General features: G+C 39.2%; 1 protein-coding gene across 9 annotated transcripts in view; it reads right to left on the minus strand.

Moving 5' to 3' along the window:
* Positions 1–17,943, minus strand: part of LOC149545781 (protein PLASTID TRANSCRIPTIONALLY ACTIVE 12, chloroplastic-like) — a 139,828-nt gene that overhangs the window by 38,880 nt on the left and 83,005 nt on the right. The gene's annotated exons all lie outside the window — the stretch shown is intronic.

Raw genomic sequence — 17,943 nt, forward strand, 5'->3', positions numbered from 1 at the left:
GAGGTACCCAATAGCACTAGTTCATTGATGGACATGTGCGAAGTTGTTAGAGCACATGATATTAGTGATATGTGGTGAGATAATGAGTCAGTGAGATTATGTAAGACCTAGGATATGCAAAGACATCATGTGACCAAACAACTGAAGGTGAGCAATAGTGATCATTTCAGCCCTTGAACATTATGATGTTATCTAGAAATTGTTAGTTGTATTTGGTTGGGTGCTTCTCTGTCAAATGAGCATGATGGTAGTTGTCTTTCCCTAACAGAGATCCATTCACTTCAATAGGTTGTCAGGATCTTGAAGCATAATTATTACAGTTGATAACTAAAATGGATTACCTTCTTGAGTGGGGTAGCACTTGTCATGAGCCATTGTTAGGGAAAGAGGAGGTGTTGAGCTCCACCCATGAGCTTAAGGCAACCTCTGGAGTGTTGAAGAGCGCCCAGTTGGCTCTCTAGGAGTCACAGCTGAAGTTGAGAGAGGTGGTTGTGGACTTGGAGCTTGTACAAACTACACCAGCCTTAGATCTAGTTCAACTACATATAGTAATGGTTGGTGTTGAGTTGTGGTTTGTGCTGAGTTGACTTCCACAACATCCATCATTGATATGAGTGTCGTAATTATAGATGAGATGAGTGCATTAGTGGAAGAATGCAAAGAGCTTCTTGTTGTATTAGGTCCCCCAATAGTTAGCAACTTAGCACAGTGACAAATGATGTGGAACTGGTTATTGAGAGTTTTGATGTGATAATAGTAGATTCGTCAGAGAATTGTGTGTCAAATCCTGACACTACTCCTACTTCTTTAGAAGACTTGGGTAGGGTATCATCTAATTTGGAGACAAGCTCTTACGGGGGTTTATTTCCTTCTGCTGGAAGCAAATCTATTAATTCATCTCATATGGTTGACAGTGATAGACAGTTGGAAGAACCTCAGTTTCAGAGGGATAAATTGGGGATTTCAGGGGAGCAAGTTGATGCTTCTTCATATAATTTCCACTATATAGAGTTATATATAGAGTATCTTCTTAAGAGTCCCGAATTATTGGAGGTATCATATAGAGCTTCAAAGCGTACTCTTCTCTAGGGTTCTTGCAATATTTGACATTAGAGGAGAGGGGAAGATTGTAGGCCTTGGCTACAATGCTTCCCCACAGGGATTTTATGGTGGGGTTAGCTAAGAGGGTTACCCAAGATCTTGGCCAACTAGTTGTTTGGAGTCAAAAATTGGAGCCATCTCTTGATTCCCAATTTCGCATTGATGAGCCTTTGACAGAGATTGGAGCATTTTGCTAGAATTATAAAGTGACGAGTGTTCATCATTTCTCTTTTGATCCACAAGTAGAGGACTTGATTTGTGCTAGTGCAAATTGGCTTCAATTTCTTATCATCCTTTATAGGATGGGTTTACTCCAACAATTGATGGAATTAGTTATTGCATGTTTGTGGGGGGCCACTTGTAGGGTCAACATGCCCATTCTTTCTAGTTGTGGATGGATGTGAGTTACATCTCTACTAGGATCTAAGTAGAGATAGGCTTAGTACTAAGGCTTGGTTGAGTCTTCATCGTAGGCATGGTGATAGTATGTTCAAGATAGCTCTGTGGATAGAGCTATTATTCCAAGAGTTTGTAGATGATGTCAGGGGTATTATACACACTTTTCCTTGGGATCCGGGTGGATGGATATGTGCCTTTGGTTCAGACAATCGCTTGAGGACAAGCAATCTCGAGGAGGAAGGACTCTAATATCCCCTATTTTTAGCAGTTGCCAGGTGACAGTGAGGCCAATCCATCATTGTGATCCTCTTGGTCTGCCAAGTTGTTTAAAAGGTCCACAATATCGGCTTACTATTTTAGTAAGTCAATGTTGGCAGTTTCCATTTTTTGGGCAGGCCTAGGCGCAATATTCAATCAGTGATGATATTGGCACATTTAATGGTATATATTAAGTTTAAAATTTATAAATTTCTTTTGGGTGCACAGTGGGGTTCTTAACATTGTTGGTCTCATGGTGATTACTTGAAGCATTTTGGTGCTTGCATGGTTTCATTAATAGCGTTGTTAAGATGAAATCGTCTCTCATGCCTTTTGTTCTTAGGTGATTCCTAAGAGTAGGACAAAGTGGATTCTATGGCCTTATGTGGAAGCTTTAGTTCTATCAGTCCATTATGATGTTCGTCATGATATAAAAAATGTTTGCGATTTTGCATAATTCTTGAAAATTGCACCAAATTTGTGTAGTAATTGAATTTGTGAAAGAAAATTTTGGTGGATTTCATTGTAGTAGTATTCATCTATCAAGTTCTTTGGATTTCATGGTTTGTGTATGATGTTTTGAGTCTATCAAGTTGTAAACAGCACCCTTATCTCATTTTATGTCTACATCTATTGTGAATAAACCTTCAAAAAATGTACTTCCATTACTCCTTGAAAGCTCTCGTGGCTAGTATCATCTCAATCATCTTAAGAACAAGTACGTAAGTCCCCTCGTGATACTAGCATAACTCATCAACTATTGAGCTCAACCACAATCAAGAACTGACATAAAATAACCTTGGAGTCAATTGTATCATCTTTTGCAATCTTAGCATACACATAATTTTGATCCAGAGAGGATAAAATACTTCAGTATTGTATTCTACTATTGGCACGATCATAAAGTTGAAGATTAAGACTAAATTCATAATGTGGCACAGAGAGAAAAAAAATACACCTACATAAGCAACCAATAAGGTCAGAGATCGAAATTCATTTCACATATATACAGTGTGCTATTATTCTAGCATGAAAAATACCCCTATTTTATGATACCATGCAGTAGACAATATCTTAATCATTTCATGAAACAAGCATATCATAAAAATAGCATAAACTAACTAAATATCATAAAAGCCAAATTTTGTTATACATTCACAAGGAAAAAATCTCAAGCCCATTCAATATGGGTAGACAAATAACCACAATACAAGCTCAAAGTCATAACACTAATACTAACTTCCAGTTCATTTAATAGAATCCCACACATTAATTGGAAATGGATGAATAACTAATTGAACAACAATTTTAGAAACAATAAGATAGTATCAAGCACCTTAAAGAAATTTTATGCACTTGTTTATAAGGCCACAAATAGTTTAAAACCCACTTTTCAGAATTTAAGATAACAATCTATTTATCTCAAACTACTATTTACAAGAAAAATGACTAGAGCAACCCAAAAGGTCAAAAATAAAACATAGTCACATGCATGCTTGTTGAGTATGCAATGTGAGCACGATGTACTCTACATATCCTCCTTCCCATAAACTTGGACTAGACATTGACTTCTGAATGGACGTGTGTGTTGTCTTTTCCTTATTACAAACTTTCTTCTAATCTTTGTTCAGGGTGTTTTAATCTATCTTTCTCATAGTGTGCGTGAGTAATGAGAGAAGTGTCGATGGATGCCTTTCGGTATTTGTTCGCTGCTAATTATATGTTATTGTTTGATATTTGCTTGATATACTTCTCCAATTTTTTCCATTGATTCCTTTTGATGTCTAATTGCTGCTATTTGTATTTAATCTTCTCTTACGATGCTTTTCCCAATGTTGTCATTCCCTTATCTCTGTTAATCCACGCCACTAAAGTGAAATGTCGAATGATTTTCTTGCTGACTCATTTAGCTCCATTTCTTTATGATTGTTTCTTAAGGAAACATCGTTCAGCCTCTTGTATAAATTGATCTCTTGATCACTGTTAATAACAAGCAAATATTTTCCAATTACTTCGTAATAATGTCATGGTATGATCCAATTGGGGGAGGGCATTCCTTATGAATGTCATAATTGATCCAAATTATGTTTGGTGGAGAACATTTTGTATGAATGTTAAATAATGATCCGAGCTTACTCAGTGGAGAACATTCTCTATGCTCAGTGGAGCGCATGCTTTAAGAATGTTATACATGATCCAAGTTATACTTGGTGGAGAACATTTGTTATGAATGTTAATTGGTTCAAACTCATAAACTAGGGAAATATCTGATAATCTCTTAAAAGACAAGCTAAATATATTGATTAATACATGTGTGCATTTGGAATATTCTCTCAATTTGTTATAATTTTTACCAACTATTTTAAATATTACTTGTCCTAATCTAGTCCTAATACTAGGGACATTACACAGAACCACGTTGGGTGTGTGTCTACTATGCCCCTCGAGCTTGGTGCCCCTGCTGGGCTTTCATGCTCATGGGTTTGAGGTGTTAGTTTCAAGGGGACAAGATCCCCCAGATTTGTGGCCTCACTGGTTCAAAGCTGATTAATAATTAATATTATTGTCATTGACGATCTATTCTTTATGATCAATAATATGTGTTTAATTCTTAAAAAGTTTCATTATTAATTAGGTTATCACAATGCAAGAGACAATATCTTAAGCATTTGATGAAACAAGCATATAATAAAAAAGAGCATAAACTCAATAAATATCATAAAAGCCAAATTTTGTTATACATTCATAAGGAAAAAAAGGGACTAATTATGGGTAAACAAATAACCACAATAAAAGCTCAAAATCTAAAACTATTAGTAACTTCCAATTCAATTAACAAAACCACACACAATTATTGCAAACACACAAATAACTAACTAAACAACAATTTCAAAAACATAAAGAAGTATCTTTAAGAATTTTTGTGCTCCAAGCACTAGTTTATAATGTCATAAAAAAACCAATTTTCAGTACTTAGGATAACAATAGATTTTATTATAAGGGTGAGTGAATAGCCGAGTTGGTGTGAAGGCGAGTCGTGAGGCGTAGTGTTAGGCTAATGATCCCGATGCTACGCATCAACTCCGGTTCGAGTCACACTAGGTTACCACAAACCCTTTCATTAAGCCACATCAGTGGTGTATTGGCATGTAGCTATTTGCCAATAGTGGCATGTTGTGATGGTTAAGTAGTTGTGTTGTTATCCTTGCCATCCAGGTTCAAATCTCATAGGGATGAGGTCCCCTGTTTGTGGCCTCACTGGTTCATAGCTCCAGGTCAAAGCGTTTACTTGTGGTACCGGTGGGCGTGTCGCGCCAGCGCTACCGGTCACGTTAAAAAGTTTACCAAGCGCATTAAAAAAAAAACAAAAAAAAAAAAAAAACAATAGATTTTATTACAATATTATAATGCCCCTTTAATGGTCATCTTAGTCTTTTGTTTATGAAGTAGTTTATGTTTTTGTCATTAGTTCATGATTGTTTCTTTTAGAAACATCATCTGTGTAAATCTATATACAGAGTTCTCATGTCCTATGTCTAATACAACTACAAAATCGATTTTACCATAACATGGTATCAGAGCAGGTCACTGTGATTTCATAAAATTTGGAAAAAATTTAGGAATAATTCAAGTCTTTTGTAATCTAGAATTTTTTCTACATTTTTTTTTTGTTTTTTTCAACAATAATCATTAGAGGTATTTTATGAGATTTGTGGTGTATCTTTGAAAACTTTTACTGAAAATCACAAGCTTGGTTAGGGTTTCCATCGCAAGAATTCTTGGTTTGGGCAAAAGTCTTTGATTTTGGAAGGTTGTATGTATTCCATGTGAGTTTCATGTTGCTTGCATGTTCATTTTGTTACTTGCATATACTCTAAGGTTTCTTTAATCGGTTTTCATAATTTATTCCCTTAGAGAAAAAATGATGACTTTTCACAATTTTTCCCTTAAAAAATTTATGTTGGGTTTTCGTAATTTTTTCCCTCAAAAAATTCCCGATTTTGTAATTCGCAAAGTTGTGTGAGATTCCTTTGTGGGTGTAAGAATTTGCCTTAGGGCAGAATTCACCCAAGACCAAAGAACTCAAACACAAGCACAAAATAAACCATAGTATGATCAAAATAACTGTATAGTATTCAATTCAATGTACAAGTACACCAGGAGTGCCTATATATAAAGGCCTCTGAGATGCATCTAGAATGCCTACGAATCAGCTACATGATAAGTCATACAACCAGGGACATGTCCACCAGATATGGATTATCCTCCATTAAGCACGGAAGTAAGTGCGATGATGAGAGGATAAACCTATAATGGTGTAACACACAAATCAGTGTTGTAGACGTGCTAAATTAGGAGTGTGAATAACTGTGTTGTCTACATGACAACTCAGTGAATGATGCAAACTCCAGTGTTGTAGACACCATGTGCTAAATTAGAGTTGCACACTTCTGTGTTGTCAACATGACAACTCATAAAGGTACGCAAACTCCTAAGTGTCTCACAAAATAAATAATAAAATAATGCACTAACCTAAGTAAACTTAAGTGTAAATAGTAAATATCTATTTACACCAACACCCCCTTAAGTGCAACTTACAGGAATGCACTTAAGCTCACGAATGCATAATGGGTCCCGACTACAAGACCATGTTAGGTACCCATGTACAAAAGCAATGCTCTACATACAATGATGCAATGCAATCTCTCATAAAGCGGAGAAAGAGGAAAAACCTCATGGGAAAAACCCTCTTCCAAAAAGAGAGATAAGTACAATAAAGAAGATGAGAGAGAAGAAGACCTCAGATGAGGGAAAAATCCCTCCCAAAAGAAGGAGAAGAGAGAAGTCAAGGGACTCCCCTTTCTGCAACATCCTGCACCCCCAAGAGATCTCGCAAATGAATATACTTGACCTCAGTGAAGGGTTTGGTGAAGATATCAGCGACCTGCTCTGCTATAGGACAATACTGGAGTGCAATGATTTGCTCATGTATAAGCTCTCTGATATAGTGCATATGAACCTCAATGTGCTTAGTCCGCTAATGCTGAACTGGATGCTTAGAGATCTCAATAGCACTCTAATTGTCACAATGAATAACTACAGGTTTAGGTAGATCAAATCCAAACTCCTCTAGGATGTGCTATAAGCATTTGTAGTTGCATTGACAGCGCCTCGATACTTAGCCTCAGTGGAAGAAAGAGAAACATTATTTTGCTTCTTACTTTGCCAACAAATAGGGCCAAAACCAAGGTGAAATATGTAACCTGAAGTGCACTTGCGAGAATCTAGGTCCCTTGCATAGTCTGAGTCTATGTATCCAACCAGCTGAAGGCCTGTACCTACTGCATAATGTATCCCATGTGTATGTGTACCCTCTATGTAGTGCAAAATGCGCTTAGCAACCTTCCAATGAAGCTCATGTGGTTCTTGCATGAAGCGAGAAACCATGCCAATTGCAAAAGCTATATTAGGGCGTGTATGTGTCAAGTAGATAAGGCTCCCAACTAACTGTCTGTATAATGTAGCATCTAAAAGTGGAGTGGTACACTTAGCCTCTAGCTTGACACCTGATAGAAAAGGAGTGGGAGCAAGCTTGCAGTCACTCATGTGAAACCAAGAAAGCAAGTCAAGAGCATACTTGGGTTGAGAGAGTGTGATCCCTACTGAAGACAGTGTGATCTCAATGCCAAGGAAGTAATATAGCAAACCCAAGTCTGTCATAGCAAATCTATCCTGTAGAGAGGTCTTGACACTGGCAATGATGGACGAAGTGCTCCCTGTAATGATCAAGTCATCTACATAAAGCACTAGTATCAAGTGTGAGTCATCCTTCTAAAGAATGTAGACATTTGAATCAGAATGACACCTGGTGAATCCTACTGAGAGTAGGAAGGAATCCACTTTGGCATACCAAGCTTAAAGAGCCTGCTTAAGACCATAAATGGACATCTTCAATCTGCAAACCATAGTAGAATCCTGTACAAACCCCTGTGGCTACTCCATATAAATTTCCTCTTGAAGATCACCATTCAAAAAAGCACTCTTTACATCCATCTGGTGTACAACCCAACCATGAGTTGCAGCAATAGCTAGTGCTAGGCGAATGGAGTTCATCTTGGCGACTGGTGCAAAAGTCTCTATATAGTCAATACCTAGAACCTACGAGAAACCCTTAGCTACTAGTCTAGCCTTATGCTTATCCACACTTCCATCCGCTACAAATTTGGTTCGATAGATTCAATTACATCAAACCACTTTTCTTCCCTTAGGAAGGGGAACTAAGTCCCAAGTGTTATTTTTCATCAAAGAATTATATTCTTCCTCCGTAGCCTTGTCCCATTTTGGAATCCCTGATGCTTCCTTAAATGACTGTGGATCTGAAGCAATGGCTATATATGCATGTGGAAATGACTTGTGTTCTGACCTAGTCCTCCGAGTGTCTGAAGGATTACCCACCAATGAACTTGTTGCATCAAGGGTTTGTTGTGCCCAAAGAGGTTTAGTGGAAGAAGAAGGAATGTCTTCAACTGTTTGTTGACCCTACGAAGGTGGTGTCCTACGAGTCAAGGTTGAATGAATCTCATCTTCCAAGTCACTATCATCACTATGATCACTGTCCACGAAGGAGGAAGAAGGAGGAGTTGAAGAAGCCAAGCTTGGACATGTTTCTTCAAAGTGAACACTCCTCTCATAAAAAAATTCATGAGTCTCTGGATCCATTAGTTTGTATGCCTTGAGATGGTCGAGATATCCAACAAATATACATGATTTGCTTTGTGGTTCTAATGCCTTTCGCTTTTGTGGAGGTATCCTTGCCCATGTTGGACAACAAAAAACTTTGAAGTATTTGACACTTGGTTTTCTTCCACACCATGCCTCAAAAGGTGTTATTCCATCTAAGGCCTTATGCATACTTCTGTTTTCGATGTAGTTGGCACAACACATGGCTTCTACCCAAAACACTTGATCGAGAGACTTATGTTTAAGCATACAAGAGGTCATTTCCTTAAGGGTTCTATTCTTTCTTTCAGCTACACCGTTCTACTGTGGCATGTATGCGACTGAATGTTGAAGATCAATACCCTCATGTGTGCAAAAGTCTATAAGCCTGTAATGGGCACCCCTGAATGTCCCAAAAAACTAAACCAAATTGTTGAAAAGAATTATGTCAAATAGTTTGCATTCAACCTCTTATTTCTCCGTTTAATGTTTTAAACCCCTTATAACTCCGGAAATCAAACGTTTATTTGTTTGTTGTGTTTTGTGCATGGAATTGGTATCATACAACATAAACAAAAAAGAAACTACAATAATATGCAAAGTGGAAATGAACTGCTGCCAATAAAATGTTATTTTCAGAATTCATAAAACCAAATACATGGCAGATTTATCAACTCACTAATTACTTCAGCATTATTGACATAATACTCCAGCCCATGCTTTCGAACTTGCTGCTACAGTGTCGCGTGAATAGTGCCGCACGAATAGTGCCACATGAACAGTGTTGCTACAGTACTTTGTCCTTCAATCAGTCCACTACCTTCGTAATATCATTCTCTCAAAGCGGCATAAGCGTCGAACAAGTAGTGAAGAAGATATGAGCAAAATACTAAATCTGCCTGTAGTTGGAAATGCAACTAAACTGCCTGATAATAAAGCCGATAACAAAGAATTCCAAAGGCCAAACCCCAAGGGAATGACGTCTAGAATGTTACAAGAGAGGATAAACGTCCTCAAATGCCAAGAGCGGAGCTGCAACTCACACACCAATTTCTTCTCATATTCAACCTGTCTAATGAAGCCACAAATGCTTCCTTTTATTCTATTTCCAAGGGTCCGCTCAACTCATATGGGCAATGTGGGATAAAAGATGTGTAATATATAAAACATATATTAAAATACCCCTTATGTCTCCCTTGGGTACACATCCCCATAAAATAAATATTAAAGTAACACTTTAATATTTTTAATATTTTACAATTAAATTAGACGTTACTTTAATAAAACTTCAGGCATTAAAATGTATTAGCAATCGGACTCCGAATAATTCGAGTGATAGCTCATCAGAAAGCTCTCACCGAGGAGTATCAAATCGAATCACCAAAATTGTCCTGCATTGTGTCCTGCCGACTTACTAAAAATAGTAAGTATGCCTGAAACTGAGTAAATCAACTTCGTTTTGGCCCAAACTGGAAATGACTAGGCCAAAACACTCCAAGATCCCATTAAACCCTTCATTAGCCCTCGGGACCATGTAGAACAAGGCTAACGCGCACACACTTGATCAACTGCTAAAATGGGGACATTACAGTTCGCCCCCCTTGAAATTGCTTGTCCTCAAGCAATCTCAATCTAGCCTGCTAAATAACCTGCTCACTCTCCCATGTAGAATCTTCCTCTGGCAGGTCTTCCCATCTGACCAAATACTCCTTCACTATCTTGTTTCTAAGCTTCCTCTCTCTGGTGTCCAGAATAGCCTCGGGTACTAACACAAGCTTCCCCTCCTCATCCAAAGGGGGTAAATCTGCAGAAGGCACTACACTCTGACCAATGGCTTTCTTAAGCCTAGACACATGAAACACATTGTGCACTCGATTGCCCTCTGGAAGCTCAAGCTCATAGGCGACTTTGCCCACTTTGCGAATCACCCTGTAGGGACCATTAAATCTACGTTTCAACTTTTCAGCTCCACTCTTCTTGAGCGATGACTGTCTATATGGTTGTAGCCTCAAGTAAACCATATCCCCTACCTCGAAGCTACGCTCTATTCGGTGCTGATCAGCATACAATTTATGTTGATTCTGGGCCTGTTGTATATTCTCTTTGAGCACTTTCAGGATGTCCTCACTATCCTTTAATAAGTTTTTGGCTTTGGGCACTCTACTATCCCCCAAAACTAAATCCATGAAGCTAGGTGCTTCATAACCATAGAGTGCCATGAAAGGAGTCCTCTTGATGGACATATGATAAGTGGTGTTATAACAATACTCTCCCATATCAACCATCTGATCCAAGCCTTTTGTTGTGCAGTTACATAGTTCCTCAAATATCCTTCCACCCATTTATTCACAATCTCTGTTTGCCCATCTGTTTGCGGATGATAACTAGTGCTAGGTGTAAGATCTGTACCACACAACCTAAACAACTCTTGCCAAAAAACACTCATAAACTTACTATCCCGGTCGCTGACAATGAATCTGGGCAGCCCATGTAACCTGAATATCTCTCTAAAGAAAAGATCTGCCACCTGTGCTGCTGTGTAAGTGGACGGAATAGCAAAGAAGTGAGCAAACTTCGTCAAGCGGTCCACCACCACATAGATGCAATCCCTTCCCTACACTCGTGGTAAACCAGTGATGAAGTCCATCGAAATACTTTCCCATTTCCTATTAGGAATGGGCAAGGGCTGTAATAAACCTACAGGAAATGTGTGCTCTCCCTTATTCTGTTGACAAACCACACACTCCCTGACATACCTCTGAACATCATCCTTGAGCCCTTTCCATGAAAACTGCTCTCGGATCTGCCTGTAGGTCTTGAAGACCCCCGGATGTCCAGCTGTGGGTGCATCATGAAATGCCTTCAATATCGCCTCTCTCAAATGTGATGATGGAATCAAATAAACCTTGTCCTGAACTCTGATCAATCCATCTATCACCTCATAGCGATCATCCTGTATGGTACCTGAAATCAATCCAGAAGCCCAAGCATCTCCGACATACTCTGCTATAATCCGATCTCTCCAATCTCCTGAAATCTCTACCAGAGCACATAAGTGAGGTCTCCGAGTTAAGGCATCAGCCACCACATTTTTCTTACGTTTGACAAACTCTATGTCAAAGTCATAAGCCTGCAATTTAGTCACCCATTTTTGTTGCCGGTCATTAAGATCACGCTGGCTCATGAAGTATTTAATACTGTTGTGATTAGTCTTGATGAAAAAACGTCCACCTACCAAATATGATCGAAATTTGGCCAGTGCATGCATTATGGCCAACATCTCCCGGTCATAGACAGAATAACTCTTCTCAACTCCCCGAAGCTTCCTACTCTCGAATGCAATGGGATGCTTCTTCTGCATCAATATTGCTCCAATCCCATCACCTGATGCATCACAATGAAGCTCAAAAGGCTTCGTGAAATCCGGTAGAGCTAGAACTGGACATGAAGACATTACCTGCTTGAAATGCTCAAAACACCTCTGTGCTGCCCCTGTCCACACGAAGGCTCCTTTCCTGGTAAAATCTGTCAAGGGTGTAGCAATCTGTGAGAATCCCTTAACAAACCTCCTATAAAAACCACATAAACCAAAGAATCCCTTAAGCTGTGTAAGGTTTGTGAGAGTAAGCCACTCTACAATAGCTCTAATCTTTTCGGGATCAACCCGAACGCCATCTGCACTAATGATATGCCCAAGGTAAAGGAGCTCAGTCATGCCAAACTCACATTTAGATTCCTTGGCATACAATGACTCTCTCTCCAAAATAGATAACACCTCCTCCAGATGATGTAAGTGCTCCTCCCAGGTCTTACTGAAGACCAAGATGTCATCAAACAAGATCAAGACAAATCTCCTCAGCTGCTTCTTGAATACCTGGTTCATACAACTTTGAAATGTAGCAGGTGCATTGGTTAGACCAAATGGCATAACCATGAACTCAAAGTGGCCATAGTGACATCGGAAGGCTATTTTCTCAATGTCCTTTGCTCTCATCCTGATCTGATGGTATCCGGATCGCAAATCAATTTTGGTGAAGAAGCATGCCCCATGCAACTCATCAATCAACTCATCAATCCTAGGAATGGGATACCTGTGCCCTGTAATCGATGCACATGCACATCATCCCATCCTTCTTCTTTACCAATACTACTGCTGAAGCAAAGGGGCTCTTACTGGGCCTAATATGCCCCATCTCCAACAAATCCTTAATCGCCTTCTCTATCTCATCCTTGTGTTTCTTAGGATGACGATAGGGAGTAATCATAACTGGTTTGGCTCCCTCCTCGACCTCAATAACATGTTCCATCCCTCTGTCAGGAGGAACCCCATGAGGAATATCGCTAAATACTTTAGCGTGTCTATCAAGTATCTTCTGGATATCTAGTGGATGACTCTTTTCTTGTGGCTCTAGTGAAGTTGGCATAATGTAGCATTTTGCCGCCCACTCTATTTCATCATGACGAAAAAGTCTCTGCATTCTCCTCAAGGACACTACTCTGCAACCTCCATCTGAAAGTCCTCTAAGTACCACAGTTCTGCCCTCATGCTGGAATCTCATCTCCAATTTCGCTAGGTTGAGTGTGAACTCAACTAGTGAAGCCATCCATGTCATGCCGAGGATGACATCATAATCTCCCATGTCCACAACATAGAACTCATCCTCCAACTCGTAGCCATCTCCAAACCTGATGCGAAGATTAGATATCTTCCGAGTGCATGATAATTTATCACCGTTAGCCACCATGACTCTAAACCCATCATGTTCCTCTGTCTGTAACCCTCTCCTGGCTACCAACTATGCATCTATGAAGTTATGTGTAGCCCCAGTGTCAATAAGAGATATCACTTTCTGCCCCTGGATAGTACCCCTAACCTTAAATGTGATTGCCTTTTGGGCCCCTGTCAAGTGTGCCAACAATCTATCATCCTTAGGAATGCTGCTCTCCTCTATAGTGTTACCCTCATCTAAATCGGAGTGTTGATCCTCCCCCTCTGACTCTGACTCTTCTGCTGAAAAATACTCCATTTGATTTGCCTTAGCCTTGAGAGAACATTTATGAGATAAGTCCCAAGGCTCTCTACAATGGAAGCACAGCTTCTTCTTTCGAAGTTCATTCAAGGTTTCATTGTTTAGTCCTTTTGATCCTTCTTTGGGTTTGCTATACTCTTTCTGAAACAGTTTTTACTCTTTGTCCTTGCGGTAGGAAGAATCTGTTGAATGGTTTTTTCCTTTGTATACCGAAGGGGCTAAATCTTGTGCCTTTTTAGTTGCTTCAGCTAAGGTGAGTGGATCATGTCCCTTCACCCAACCTCGTAATGGATCAGCAAGACCATCACAAAATAACACCACCAACCTCCTAGGAGAGATATTAGTAATAAGTACAGACAAGCGCTGAAACTCAGCAATGTAAGCATCCACAGAACCTGACTGTTTTAACTGTGCTAGCTCCTTGAAATGTAACTCGGGATCCCTAGTGTCAAATCTCTCAATCAATGTTTCGGTGAATTCCTCATAGGATGTAATCTGATTATGCCCCAAAGTCATCATGCCATGATGCCACCATTCATGTGCAACGCCATCCAAGTGCATAGTCGCATACTTGATAGCCTCCTCCTTAGGCATAGGATTTAGCTGCAAGTATGTATCTACCTTCTGCACCCAAGCTCGTGCAGTCATCTTCCCTAAAGCATCATAATAAGGTAAAAAAAGTTTTCCAATTTTCTTTCTCAGCTCAAAGTTTTGATTCCTCCCTCCTGCTCTAGGCATGTGTCTCATCCTCAAGTCCATATAATCTCTGAGGGAAATATTTGCCTAAAACTCCGGTCCACTAGCCTCCCAGTCCCTCCTAAACTGATCTTGTAACTCGGTAATCTGCAGTTCGTTTACTGGTTGAACCGGATCTTTGGGTGGGAAAGTGGGTAGAAGAGGTCTTGAGCTCGCAGTCCGCACTGGGCGTGCAACGTGTCTAAAGTTATCAGCCTCATTCCCATTGTTGTCGTGTCCATTATTACCATTAATGTTATTCTCAGGACCATTGTTGTTGCCTTGGCCTCCATGGTTATTGTTTCCCCCATTGTTATTGTTTCCCTCATTGTTATTGTTTCTGTTGTTGGCATCACCTGGATTAATATTGACACCCATCTGTCTAGCCATGAGCTGCAACATCATGTCCATTCGCCTATTCTGCTCCTGCTGCATACGTTACCCCTACTCTAATGTATTCAGCAACTGTCTGAACATTACCTCCCCCTGATCTGGACCGGCATTCCCGCCTCCGCCTAATCCTGTATTCTTGTCATCTCAATCACCCATATTGTTGTCCTGATCAAAGAATATCTCCTCTGTGTCTGTATGGCTAGATTCAATGTCCACCTGCACGGAGGTACTAGACTGTTTGCTTTGCAAGTCTGAATTCCTATTTTGTCTTGCTCTGGTATCGCGGAAATTATAAGGCCCCTGTCGCATGCTCAAACATAAATGCTTAGCTTGTGTTTTTTTATTTTTTTATTTCTGATTTTAGTGTTTTGACATTTCGTCAAACACTTTTCCCTCTATCCGACTGTTCCAAATTCCCTATAAGACCTCCACAAGATGGCAGGACTTATAGCTCTGATACCACTGTAATGGGCAGCCCTGAATGTCCCAAAAAACTAAACCAAATTGCTGAAAGGAATTATGTCAAACAGTTTGCATTCAACCTCTTATTTCTTTGTTTAATGTTTTAAACCCTTTATAACTCCGAAAATCAAACGTTTATTTGTTTGTTGTGTTTTGTGCATGGAATTGGTATCATACAACATAAACAAGAAAGAAACTACAATAATATGCAAAGTGGAAATGAACTGCTGCCAATAAAATGTTATTTTCAGAATTCATAAAACCAAATACATGGGAGATTTATCAACTCACTAATTACTTCAGCATTATTGACATAATACTTCAGCCCATGCTTTCGAACTTGCTGACAGTGCTGCATGAACAGTGTTGCTACAGTACTTTGTCTTTCAATCAGTCCACTACCTTCGTAATATCATTCTCTCAAAGCGGCATAAGCGTCGGACAAGTAGTGAAGAAGATATGAGCAAAATACCAAATCTGTCTGTAGCTGAAAATGCAACTAAACTGCCTGATAATGAAGCCAATAACAAAGAATTCCAAAGGCCAAACCCCAAGGGAATGACATCTAGAATGTTACAAGAGAGGATAAACGTCCTCAAATGCCAAGAACGGAGCTGCAACTCACACACCAATTTCTTCTCATATTCAACCTATCTAATGAAGCCACAAATGCTTCATTTTATTCTATTTCCAAGGGTCCGCTCAACTCATATGGGCAATGTGAGATAAAAGATGTGTAATATATAAAACATATATTAAAATACCCCTTATGTCTCCCTTGGGTACACATCCCCACAAAATAAATATTAAAGTAACACTTTAATATTTTTAATATTTTACAATTAAATTAGACGTTACTTTAATAAAACTTCAGGCATTAAAATGTATTAGCAATCGGACTCCGAATAATTCGAGTGATAGCTCATCGGAAAGCTCTCACCGAGGAGTATCAAATCCAATCACCAAAATTGTCCTGCACTGTGTCCTACCAACTTACTAAAAATAGTAAGTATGCCTGAAACTGAGTAAATCAACTTTGTTTTGGCCCAAACTGGAAATGACTAGGCCAAAACACTCCAGGGTCCCATTAAACCCTTCATTAGCCCTCGGGACTATTTAGAACAAGGCTAACGCGCACACACTTGGTCAACTGCTAAAATGGGGACATTACAAAGCCTGGAGTTGACATATTCCCTGCCATTATCTATTCGTAGGATCTTGATGGCTTTCCCTGATTTTTTCTCAACTTGAGCTTTGATGGTGATGAAGTTATCAAATACTTCACTCTTATGAGAAAGAAAAAAGACCCAAGTGTACCGTGAAAAGTCATCAATAAATGTGAGAACATAGTGGACCTTACCAAAAGATGGTACTGGAAATGGGCCGGCTACATCACTATGAACCAATTCTAGAATAGCAGTTGCCTTCCAAGACTTCCCCTTGTCATATTTCTCTTTGGAATGCTTGCCTGCTTCACAACCTAGACATACACCCTCTGAATACTTCACTTGAGGTAGACCACTGACCATATCCTTGCTACTAAGTTGTTGAAGGTAGCGATAATTAAGATGTCCAAATCTTTCATGCCATAGTTTACTTTGTGTATTTGAATGATTCAACAAGGCAAGGGAAGTGGACTTAGGCACAAAATGTAAAAAAGAATAAAGTCTTGTCTCATGATTAGCCTTTCCAACCGCCACCATAGAATCATCTTTGAGATTTTTCACCACAACTGTGTGGAGGAGGAACTCTACTTTGTTGCCACATCCATAGTGAGTTATCTGATAGATGGAGAGAAGGTTGGTGCTAAGGTTAGGAAAATGTAGAACATCCTTGAAGACGCCATTGTCCAACTCAACATTGGCTTTCCCTTGAATTTCCACTTGAGTATCATTGCCCACATAAATGTAAGGTACATTTGATGGTTTCAAAGAGGAAAACCACTCCCTTGGAGCACCCATATGATGTGTTGCTCCTGAATCAAGAACGCATTCCTCAGCATTGTTTGTACTTGCTACCAAAGCTTGTCCCTTACCCTTTGAAGTGGTTGAAGATGCCTTATCCTTATATGTATTTCGTACATCAATTTTGTGTTCCCTCATTATGTTGACCAATTCATCAATCTGCTTATCCTTGCACTCATGTTCATCATGACCATTCCTCTTACAATAGGAACAAGTTTTCTTCTCCTTTTTGGTGGAATTGTTCCCCTTTTGATTATTTTTGGAAGAAGACTTTCCTTGTGAAGAAGATTGTTGAGTCGAAGAAGACTGATTTGAGAAAGATTGTTGTTTTAAGGAGGATTGTTGTGTGTCATCTTGTGGCTTAGCCTTCCACTGCTTCTACTTCTTGTTGGAGTTTTTACCACTTGAATTACCTTCATTTGCTACAAAGACTTTAGTCTTGGAAGACTTGAGAATTCCCATACCCACTAGATTGTCATGTTCTAAGATCAACATTTTTGAAAATTTCTCGAATGAAGGCTTAACATAGGCACTACCCATTGTTAATTTGTGTATATTAAAACTGGAAACAAAAGGAGCATATTTAGATGGAAGATGAGTCATTATGTGTTGGATCATCTTTCCATCCTTGATGGGTTCACCACAATCCTTAAGTTGTGCCCTATACATGTCTACTTGGATAAGATAGTCTTTGATGGTGTCGAAATTCCTAGGATCCAACTTGAGAAGCTTGTCCTCTATGGTTTAAGCCATTGATGTAAAAATCGCTTGAGGAGATTAATCGCCTAGGCCTGAAAAAGTTTAATCGAGAAAAATCGGGAAAAAATCGAGGAAAAAATGGGGAACTAAAAAACCACTAAATTTTAATTAAAAAATGCGAT

Source organism: Cupressus sempervirens, chromosome 7 (genome assembly GCF_028749045.1).
Source record: "Cupressus sempervirens isolate cs-2001-9-10 chromosome 7, ASM2874904v1, whole genome shotgun sequence".
In the NCBI taxonomy this organism is placed as follows: Eukaryota; Viridiplantae; Streptophyta; class Pinopsida; order Cupressales; family Cupressaceae; genus Cupressus; species Cupressus sempervirens.